Source organism: Balaenoptera borealis (assembly GCF_965194805.1).
Source record: "Balaenoptera borealis genome assembly, chromosome: 1".
Lineage (NCBI taxonomy): Eukaryota > Metazoa > Chordata > Mammalia > Artiodactyla > Balaenopteridae > Balaenoptera > Balaenoptera borealis.
Window position 1 is genome coordinate 70861814 of NC_138860.1, and position 11105 is coordinate 70872918.

The window sequence follows — 11105 nt, forward strand, 5'->3', positions numbered from 1 at the left end:
ATGTGATCCTAATCATTAATGCAGAGAAAGCATTTGACAAAATCCAATCCCATTCATGATTTAAAAAAAAAAGAAGAAAAGAAACTCCAAGCAAACTAGGAATAGAAAAGGAACATACAGAAACTCATAAAGATGATCTACAAACAACCTATACCGACATTATATTTAACTGTGAAAGACTGAACGCTTTCTCTGTAAGATCAGAAACAAGGCACCGATATCTGCTCTCACCACTTTTATTAAATATATTACTGGGGGTTCTAGTAAGAAAATAAAGCAAAAATAAATAAATAGATAAATTTAAAAGTTAAATTTTTAAAAAGTTTATTTAAAAGATGAAAGAACTATTCCTACTATGTTGAATAGGAAGGAATATATCCTCCTGAATGTTGAATAGTAATATATCCTATTATATTGAATAAGGAAAACTAAAACTGTCTATATCTGAAGATGAGATGATAATCTAAATGGAGAAAATACCAAGGAATCCACATAAAGCTTGAGAAATAATATTAGTTTGTAAATGTTTTAGAGTACAAGATCCACACAATTTTATCAAATTATATATTAATAACAAATGTGTAGAAGCTTAAATAAAAATATGTGATGCCATTTACAACTGACCTAAATAAATACTTAAATAGAAGCCCAATAAGACATTTATAGGACCTCTATACTGAAAATTACAAAATGCTGATGAAGAAAATTTTAAAAGTCCCAAACAAAGAGGGAGACATACCTTGTTCACGGATTAGAAAACACAACATAATAAAGCTGTCAATTCTCCCCAAGTTAAGAGGCTTAACACAATTACTCTTAAAATGCCCTCAAGGTTTTTGTGGATATAGACAAGCTTATTCTAAGATTTATATGGTAGGAAGAGGCTGAAGAATAGCTAAAACAATTTGTAAAGGAAGATTAAAATGGGAGGAATTAATCTACCCAATTTCAAGATTTCGCAGTAGTGATGGAGGGTAGATACATAGATCAATGGAATGGAACAGAGAACCCAGCAATAGACTGACACAAATACATTTAACTTGGTTTTGACAGCAGTGCAAAAGCTATCAAGGAAGAATAGACTTTTCAAAAAATGGTACTGAAACAGTTGGACATCCCTCGACAAAAACAAACAAACAAACAATGAACCTTAACCTAAACCTTACACATCTTACACAAAAATTAAATCAAAGTGGATCATAATCTTAAATGTAAAAGCAGGACATTTTTAGAAAAAAAAAATAGGAGAAAATCTTTGGCATCTACAACTAGGTGAATAATTCTTAGACTTGACACCGAAAGTATGATCAATAAAAGCAAAAACTGATCAATTGGATCTCATCAAAATGAGTTTAAAATGCTTCATAGAAGATCCTTTTAAGTGGATGAAAACTCAAATTACACAGTGGGAAAACATATTTGAAAATCCCATAGGAGACAAATGACTTGTATCTATAATATACAAAGAACTCTCCAAACAACTTAAAAAAATCCAACTAGAGAATAGGCAGAAGACAGGAACAGACATTTCATGGAAGAGAATATACACATGGCAAAGAAGCACATGAAAAGATGTTCAACATCGTTAGCCATCAGGGAAATGCAAATTAAGACCATAATGAGATATCAGAGAATAACTAAAATTAAAGTATAGTGACAACATCAAATGCTAGCGAGTACGTAGAAAAATTATATCACATCACTGGTGGGAAAATAAAATGGTTTAGCCACTCTGAGAAACAGCTTGACAGTCTCTTTTAATCCTAAAAGTAGATTCACCCTACAATGCAGTAATTGTACTCTTGAGCATTTATCCAAAAGAAACAAAAACTTAATGAAGTTCCCACAGAAACTTACACATAAATGTTCATAGCAGTTTTATTTCTAATAGCCACAAACTGGCAACTCCCCAAATGTCTTTCAATGGGTGAATGTTGAAACAGATTGTGATAAAATCTTATGATAGAATACTACCGAGCAACAACAAGGAACAAATTATTAATATATGCAAAAATTGAAATGAACTTCAAGGGAATGATGCCGAGGGAAAAGTTTTTAAAAGCCAATCTCCGAAGATTAAGTAATTCATGATTATGTTTACATATTATTCTTAAAATAACAAAACTGTGGAGATGGAGAACAGATTAGAAGTTGCCAAGGGTTAGAGATGGGGGTAGAAGGTACAGCGGGGGAACTCTGTGAGGTTTTTGTGGTCCCAGTACAAATAATACAACAATCTTGGTTTTAATCCCTAAAGATTTTTAAAAGCAATTCCTAATAAGAGGTGTCCAGATATTTAGCAATGGCAGCAGATTAGAGGTATAGCTCCCCAACATGACAACTTCGAAAGAGATCTATACTATCAATACTAATTTAATGCATATGTTAATTTTTAAAAGGCCAGTCACAATACTTAAATGGTACATATCTTAACGATATTACTCCGGGTATCCAGCTATACCAAATGGACTAGCAGGATTTTCTGTCCATTCAATCTTATTTAAGACAGTAAATCTTATAATAAGACAGTTAAAAAAAGAAAAAGAAAAACAACAAACCTCAACTACAGTTGGATATTCTCACAGCAAGATGAGGTGAAAATACATAGCAGCGGTTCAAAAGCTTAAGCAGTGGCACCTAAATTTGGCTGCACATTAGAATCCTCTGAAGCACTTTTTAAAAACCCTCACACCGACGGTTGGTCATGCTAGACCAATACAATCATTTTAACTCTCCTCAGACGATGCCAATGTCTAGCCAGAACGGAGAACCAGCGGACTAAGCAGAAGGGGATGTTTCTACAAAGATCTCTTAACAATAAGTCCTCTCACCCAATCAAGATTTACCTCCCCGCAAAGGGGTAAAGAAGGCTAGATGTTGTCCATACTTGCTTAGCTTTAATTAGCACTTGTGACTTGCCCAAAACCTAGATCATGTTTCCCCTAAATTTCACGTTATTCCCTAAGTTTATCAAACCCAAGGCTAAGGGGTTTGCCAGGATGAGATTTTAAGTGCTCACACAGGGGAAGTCCCTGGCAAACCAGGACAGCGGTCACTCTACACTGCAATGTAAAGCATCCTAAATAACCCTGCCACTGCTCCCAGATACTAGTCTGTGCCAACCAGTGGAGAAAAGGCATTCTCCATTACTACCATGGCAAATGCTACTGTACTTACCTTGGCTAGTCCCTATCTTTTCCAGGCGCCACTCCCCTTCACCTGCTGGTGGACGCTTCGGCCAGCTGACAATGCAGATATTTTCAAACTTTAAGGTGAATAAAAATCATCTGGAGGGCCTGTTGTAACAGAGATCACTGAGCCCCACCAGAGTTGCTGATTCCATAGGGCTGGGACCGGGCCCTAAAACTTGAATATCTAACACATTATCAGGGGATGCTGGGAAAGCTGGTCAGGTAATGGTAAAGCTGGCCAGGAAAAAGAAACCCGACGTGTCAAGATCATAAAGTACGGAAGGGCAAGCCCGCCGGCAGTCCAGGCCGGGGTGGGGGGGACCTGGGTCCCCAGCCCTACAGGGCCAACGGCAGACCGGCTCGGGCGCCCCTCGGAAGCGCGGGGTCCCCGCTGCCGAGTCTGTGGCCCCGGCCGGCCCCGGCTCCCCTCTGCCCACCCTGCGCGCGGGGGCTGGAAACGGCCGTGGAGAACCAGGCAGGGCGGGAAGGGGGGCTCCAAAGAGGGTCTGGCGACTCGAGTCGCTCCGTTACTCGGTGGGCTCAGCGCGCGCCGTGGGGGAAGAGAGGTGGAGGTCCGGGAAGAGGGGACGGGCGGCACTCACGTAGACCAGCAGCAGCCATGGGTAGACGGCGGGCTCGGCCACCACGGGCGACTCCAGTCTCAGCTTCTCCCCCACGTTTTCGCGCGCGGCCCCCGCACCAGGCTAGTCTGGCGGTTGGGGGAGGGGCGGGGCGCCGCCGGCGGGGGCGGGACAGGCGGGCGGGCGGGCGGGAGGCTGAGGGGAGGGAGCCTGGCCTGGGCCTCAGCCGGCGCCGCCGCCGCCGCCGCCGCCGCCGGCCTGCTCCCGTCCGGCCCCCGGCTCCCTCTTTGTGGTCACAGGCCCGGGGCCTCCAGCGCTGCTGCCAACTGGGGCCGGCCTGAGCAAGCACAATGAGCCGGGGCCCGGCTGAACCACTCACTCGCGGCGAGCACCTCCCGCCCCGTGGACCCGCCCCCACGCACGCACGTACGCACGCACGCACGTACGCACGCAAGCACGCACGCACGTCTTCAGCTGCCCCCCCCGGCCACACCCACCGGCCCGAAGTGGAGACCCGGGGAGACCCCTCGGGGCCTGGGGTGGCGGGTTCGACTCCCGCCCTTGACGTACCGTGACACCTCCCCCCCAATATGTTTCTAGGTATTATATGTATATATGAATATACTATTATATACACACTTGCGTATGAATTTATATGTGTATGTACATGCGCATATTTACATATAGGTGTGTGTGTGTACACATTGTATATATGTATGTGTATATATCTTATATATATGATATATGTATGTATATATACGATGAATTTCTATATACAGTACATATATATTTTTATGCTATATGCTTTTATATGTAGGTGTATATGTGTGTCTATATGTATGTACGTGTATGTATTGCATATATTATATGTGTATGTATGTATACTGTCTATATGCACACCTAAATATCTTTGTATGTGTGTATATACGTATGCTATATATGTACCTAGGTGTGTATATTGCATATGTTATACGTATGTGTACATACTGTATACAAACTATGCATTTTATATGTGTGTATGTATAGTGTATATGTATGTGTGTATTGTCTATATTGTGTGTATATGTGTGTATACATACTGTATATATACGAACTGCATTTTATATGTGTGTATATATGTATGTGTGTATTGTATATACTATGTGTGTATATGTGTGTACGCATACTGCATATGTACACAGCTGTATATTTTTGTATGCTTGTACATATGTACGTGTGTGTGTATATACACACACACCCCATATGGATTCTGTTTGTCTGGAGAACCCTCACTGATACGGACACTTATGACAATTGAGTACCTGCTCTTTGCCAGCCAGGGAGCCAAAGGCTTGTCTTTCGGTGTCTCCCTTAAGTATCACGAGTCCCAGGAGGGAAGGTGATGCTGCTCCTACCAGTTGAGGTGCCTCAGGGTCAGTTAGGTGGACAGGGCGGGGGGCTGGAGCCTGGTGGAGCCCAGGTGGAGTTCTAGCAGCAGTACAGCCTAGCAGTCCCACTTCCCCGGGTGCTTCTCACAAAGACGCCGAGGGAGAGTCGGGACCTGAAGGAGGGAATGAGGAAGCTTCCGTGGGTCCGCAAGCCCAGACCAAGGCTGACTCGTCAAGAGTGTTAGAGGTCAGGACTGTGGTTACCCTGGGGGTGGGCTTACACAGAGCCATTCATATCCTGAAAAAGTATCCATTCTGCTCTTGTTTGTATGGTTACCCCCCTCCCCCAAATCTTTTAAAAACAGATTCTCTTGGTTGCTGGGAACACACACGGGGAAGTTGTGTGTGAGGGGGTATGATCCAGGGGACAGGGAGGATAAGCCCCCCACTTGTAGGGCAAGGAGTGGCTCAGCTTTGTGAGCTGAGGATGGCCCACGAGGTTCCAGAGAGAAGGGTCCCTGCTCCGTTCCTGCTCTGTGCACCCCATTCCCAGCCTGAGAAGCCCAGAGCCACCCACCCCCCCGCAACACACACACACCAGGGAGGAGAGCCAGTCACCCTGGCTCCCAGCCTCCGGCTCCAAGGCTCCCGGCACTAGGAGCTATTTTCAGCTTTCATGCCCTAGGACACGGCCAGAGCTATTGTCTCCGGAAACTCTCTGTCTGTCTCTCGCCCGGCCTCCCTCCCTTCCTCCCTCCCTCCTCCGCTTCTTCCCCTCCAGCTCCATCTGTCCTCCCCTCCACCCTGCATTTCTACCCAGGATGGCTCACAGACAGCTGCTCCCCGTGCCCACCTGCCACCATTCCATGGATGTCAAAGCAAGCCCTGGGGACTTCCCTGGAGGTCCAGTGATTAAGACTCCGAGCTTCCACTGCAGGGGACGCGGGTTCGATCCCTGGTCAGGGACATAAGATCCCACATGCCACACAGCACGGCCAAAACAAAATGAATAAATAAAGTTATAGTGATGAAACAGCCCTAGTGGTGCAAGGATGGGACGTATAGCTCTATGGTATAGAAAAAAGGTCCAGAAACAGATATATGAGAACTTGATATGATAGAAAGTGGGGAAATTAAGGAGTTTTCAATAAATGGCATTAGGACAATTGCATATCCATGTGGGGAAAAGTAAATTAGAAAAAAAAAAAAGCAAGCCCTGGTCAGGTGTGACCTTGGGCCCAGGGCCATTGGCACAGGTTGTCATGTGGGATGTTCTTCCTTAGACTCCTCCCTCCCTCCTGTGTCACTGTCACTTCCTCCAGAACCTTCCTGGACTCCCCTCCACAAGCCCAGGGTGTGCCCTCACCCGCCCTGGATCACCAGAATTCCAATCCCGGCCCACCCTTCCCCGCCAGGTAGAGAACTGTGCATGGTCAATAAGACCGTAGAGGTCATTGGCCATTGCTATTGCAGCTGGAATTGTTACTGTGTTTAGATAGGGTGACCAACACCCGCCCCCAGTTTGCCCAGGACCGCTCAGGTTTGAGCGCTGGAACTCTGGGGAAACTCTCAGTCCCGGGGAACCCCAGAAGGCTGGTCAGCCTATTTAGGACAGATCTTTCACTTGATCTCCCAACCCCCGAGAGCCAGAAAGGGAATCTCCCCCCTCCTTCCATTGTAACCTTCATTCATTCATCCACTCATCCCTTTATTCAACTCCTTTATTCAGCAAGTATTTATGAAGCATCTACTACACAGCAGACACTCTTCTAGGTGCTGGGGACATAACAGCATCCCTGTCCTCAAAGAGCTCACGTTCTAGTGAGGGCAGCAAACAGTAAACTGAGAAGGTGTGATTTATTACATGGGGATGATGTCTCGGAGACCACTGCAGGGCAGGGGAGGTGGGAGAGGAAAGGGGCAGTTCTAAATGCAGGCGCTGACGGGATTGGGGCAGACCTTGCCCTGGGCCAGGCTGGTTGCTTCAACACAGCTGTCCTCGCCCAGAGCCATCCTGCCCCCGCCTCACCCAGTTCTTCCGTGATGTGTGGGGAAAATCTGTGGTTGTCACAACTGGGAGGGAGGGCCCCTGGAATCAAATGGGTGAGGCCAGGGATGCTGCTAAACCCCACACAGTGCCCAGGAGGGGCCCTCAGCAGAGGATGACCCGCCCCGAATAACCCCAGTGCCACGGGGGAGACCCTGCACTAATATTATTCAGACCCGCTGGTGCCCCGATTCCTGCACAGGCAGGGACTCTAACCGGCTCACCTCTGTATCCCGAGGTGACCTAGAGTGGGGCAGCCACGAGGGCTGAGATGAGTATCGGGGGTGAAATGACAAACCTCTGCACCCACTCTCCCCTCCGCACCCCAGGGGCGATGGTCTCTATCTCCTCCCCGTGCAGGTAGCTTTTCCCTGAGCCATTTCTTCTTGTCAAGGTCCCTGTCGCAGGTTGGGTTCCCCGAAGATGACGTTGAGAGCAAGGATTGGAGTGCAGGTGGTTGATGTGAGGCGTGCAGGAACAGATACAGCTGCCATAGGGTCCCACAATTCCACTCCCGGGCATAGATCCGGAGAAAACTCTAATTCAAAACTATACATACACCCCTGGCATTTCCCTGGTGGTCCAGTGGTTAAGAATCCATGCTTCCAGTGCAGGGGGCGTGGGTTCCATCTCTGGTCAGGGAACTAAGATCTCACATGCCGTGTGACAATAAAAGAAGAAAGAAAAAAGAAAGAAAGAAAGAGAGAAAGAGAGAAAGAGAGAGAAAGAAAGAAAGAAAGAGAAAGAGAGAGAGAGAAAGAAAGAAAGGAAGAAAGGAAGAAGGAAAGAAGAAAGAAAGAAAGATACATGCACCCCAACGTTCATTGCAGCACTATTTACAGTAGCCAAGACATGGAAGCTACCTAAATGTCCACTGATGGATGAATGGATAAAGAAGATGTGGTACATATATACAATGGAATATTATTCAGCCATAAAAAGAATGAAATAATGCTATTTGCAGCAACGTGGATGGACCTAGAGATTATCATACTAAGTGAAGTAAGTCAGAAGAGAAAGACAAATATCATATGATCTCACTTATATGTGAAATCTAAAATACGACACAAATGAACTCGTCTACAAAACAAAAACAGACTCACAGACATAGAGAACAGACTTGTGGTTGCCAAGGGGGAGAAACAGTGAGGGAGGGTTGGATTGGGAGTTTGGGGTTAGCAGATGCAAACTATTAAATATAGGATGGATAAACTACAACGTCCTACTGTCTAGCACAGGGAACTATATTCAGTATCCTGTGATAAGCCATAACGGAAAAGAAAAAAGTTTTATTTATAGGTTCCATCCCTAACTGAGCTGGCCCATCCCCTCCCATGTTTCTAAGTGCAGCCCGAGGCTGCAGACTTCCCACCCCACCGTGGTCTTCAGCTCCAGAGCAAGCCACCTGCGAACCACCCACATCTTCCCAGGGGCTGGCAACTCTCCTTTGCTACTGATTCCAAGACACATCCAAATAGCAAAAATGTGACCATGAAAAGAAACTCAGGCATGTTCAAATCAGGGAAATAACATTCTTAGCTCTGTTCAGTACTCGCTTAATTTTACAAGAGCTTAGAGTTACAAAAAAGTTGCAAAGATCTGTACAGAGTGTACAGAGTGCCGTGGACCCTGACCCAGTACCCCTATTTCCAACTCATTAGTACCTTAGTGTGACATGTTTATCCAACTAAGGAACCAAGATGGATACATTGTTATTAACTAAAGTCCACACTTTATTAGAATTTCCCTAGTGTTCCCCTAACATCCTTTTTCTGTCCCAGTCTCCTCTGGGCTGTGACATTTCTCAGACGTCGCTGGGTTTTGATACCTTGAAAGTTTTGAGGAGGACTGGTCAGGTGTTTTGTCCCTCAATTTGTTAGTCTGTTTGTTTTCTGATGTTTTCTTATGGTTGGTCTGGAGTTATGGGGTTTGGGGCGGAAGACCCAGACAGAGATAAAAATGCCATTCTCCTCAGGTCACATCAAGGATACACACCATCAACGGGACTTATGACAAACGATTTTACCCTTGATCACCTGGCCAGTATTGTCTTTTTTTTCTTGCTGCGTTGGGTCTTCGTTGCGTGTGGGCTTCTGTAGTTGTGGCACGGGGGCTCAGTAGTTCTGGCTCCCAGGATCTAGAGTGCAGGCTCAGTAGTTGTGGCCCACGGGCTTAGTTGATCTGCGGCACCTGGGATCTTCCCGGACCAGGGCTTGAACCTGTGTCCCCTGCATTGGCAGGCGGATTCTTTTCTTTTCTTTTTTTCTTTTGCAACCAAAACGTTAATCCCAAGGATTCTCACAAAACATATTACAAATGACAGCATGAAAAAAAAAATTGCACAGTAACTCAAAGTTCAGCTCTACAATATACTCTTAATCTGGCAGGACATTGGTATCTTGATAATCTCAAATTTCCAAAAAATATTACAAAGAGCTATGTATTCATGTACAGCAATCACAGAGGGGACGTATGACCTAACTCAAAGGTAAACTAACTTCCTTGAAACTTCTTAGATTTTAAACTCCCTGGACAATCTCTTGTCCGGTGTGAAGACTAGTGGAATTTTTAAACCTCTAATCTAGGGTAAGGGTGCGGCTTTCATTTTTACCTGCTGGCTTGGGTTCACAGCACCTTTTAAAGACTGCTTGCTTAACTACAGCTGCATACCACATCCCAGCTACAGAAAGTCTTTTCAATGTTTGCCAGTGTTGTTTCCATAATAGTAAACATCACACTTTAGGTGGGCAGGAGTTAGAGTTTTATTATCAGTCTAGGCAAGACCAAAAATTCAAAGCAAGTTCAATTTTGCTTAAGGGAACATTGTAAGGTAACAATTCTTCATATTACATGCCTCACAGGACCCATTTCAAACCATAGAGAATGACACCTTTATGTGTCACTGTCCCAAGAGACAAACAAATGTGAACAACTAAAACATTTAAAAAGTGCACCAAGCTTCGGAAGTCTCAAACAAAACTTGAATTTTCTGTACATACTCCTGCCAAATGAAGTTATTGCCTGTACACCACTCCTCTTGCAAAGTGGTCTTCTATTTCCTTTCATCTGACCTAGATCGGCTAGGAGACCTAGAGAAAGATCGGGACGGCTTGTGATTTCTCTCTTGGGACAGGGATCTCTCTCTTCTCCTATATCTAGAAAGGGACCTGCTCTGGCTGACGGAGAAGGCTCTCCATCTTGGAGATGTGTGGGAGGTGGAGGACTCCTCCTCCCATAATCATCTCGAGGGCGACGACCCCAAGAAGGAGGCGGTCACGATTTCGACTTCTCTTTTCCCCATTCGACAGGTCCACTCTTACTCGGCAGCCACATAGTGTTCTCCCATCTAGTTCTCGGACAGCATCGGCTGCATCTTGGGGATCTTCACATTCAACGAGAGCGAAGCCGGGAGGGTTTTTAGCACCCCACACACTTCAGAGTGGTCCATAATAGCCTAAAGCTCGTTCCAATTCAGCCTTGTTACCACTGTTTCCAAGATTCCCTACATAAACTTTACAGTCCAACGGACAGGAATCACGTTGCAAGACCCTCGTGGCTCCTGGGTTTCACGGGCCACAGGGTGGTCCCGGGCCTCTAGAATCTGGTAGCTGAATCTGCTCGCACAAGCTGTCCTGTGGGGATGCGTTTTCCCCTATGTGTCCAGCCCGGGGCCCTGCTCTCTTGGCCTGGCCTCCCGGGTGAGAGGGTGAACCCCAGCTCCCTGGAGCAGACACTCAGAGCCCTGGTGACCGGACTCACGGCTGACGGGGCTGGAGCGGCGGCTGGACACGTGTGGCCAGCCTGGTGGTGTTTGGCCCCGTCTGCAGTTCCAGTTCCAGCTGAGAAAGAGCCTCCCTGTGTTACTTTCTCCTGGTTGTGTAAGGATCCCCGGTGTCATTTGACAGAAATGTAGACGGTG

At 46.0% G+C, this 11105-nt stretch overlaps 1 pseudogene across 1 annotated transcript; it reads right to left on the bottom strand.

The window, feature by feature from the left end:
* Window positions 1-10238: 10238 nt before the first annotated feature.
* Window positions 10239-10725, bottom strand: LOC309617690 (serine/arginine-rich splicing factor 3 pseudogene; annotated as a pseudogene). The gene has a single exon. The product of its transcript is annotated as a serine/arginine-rich splicing factor 3 pseudogene (transcript).
* Window positions 10726-11105: the final 380 nt, after the last annotated feature.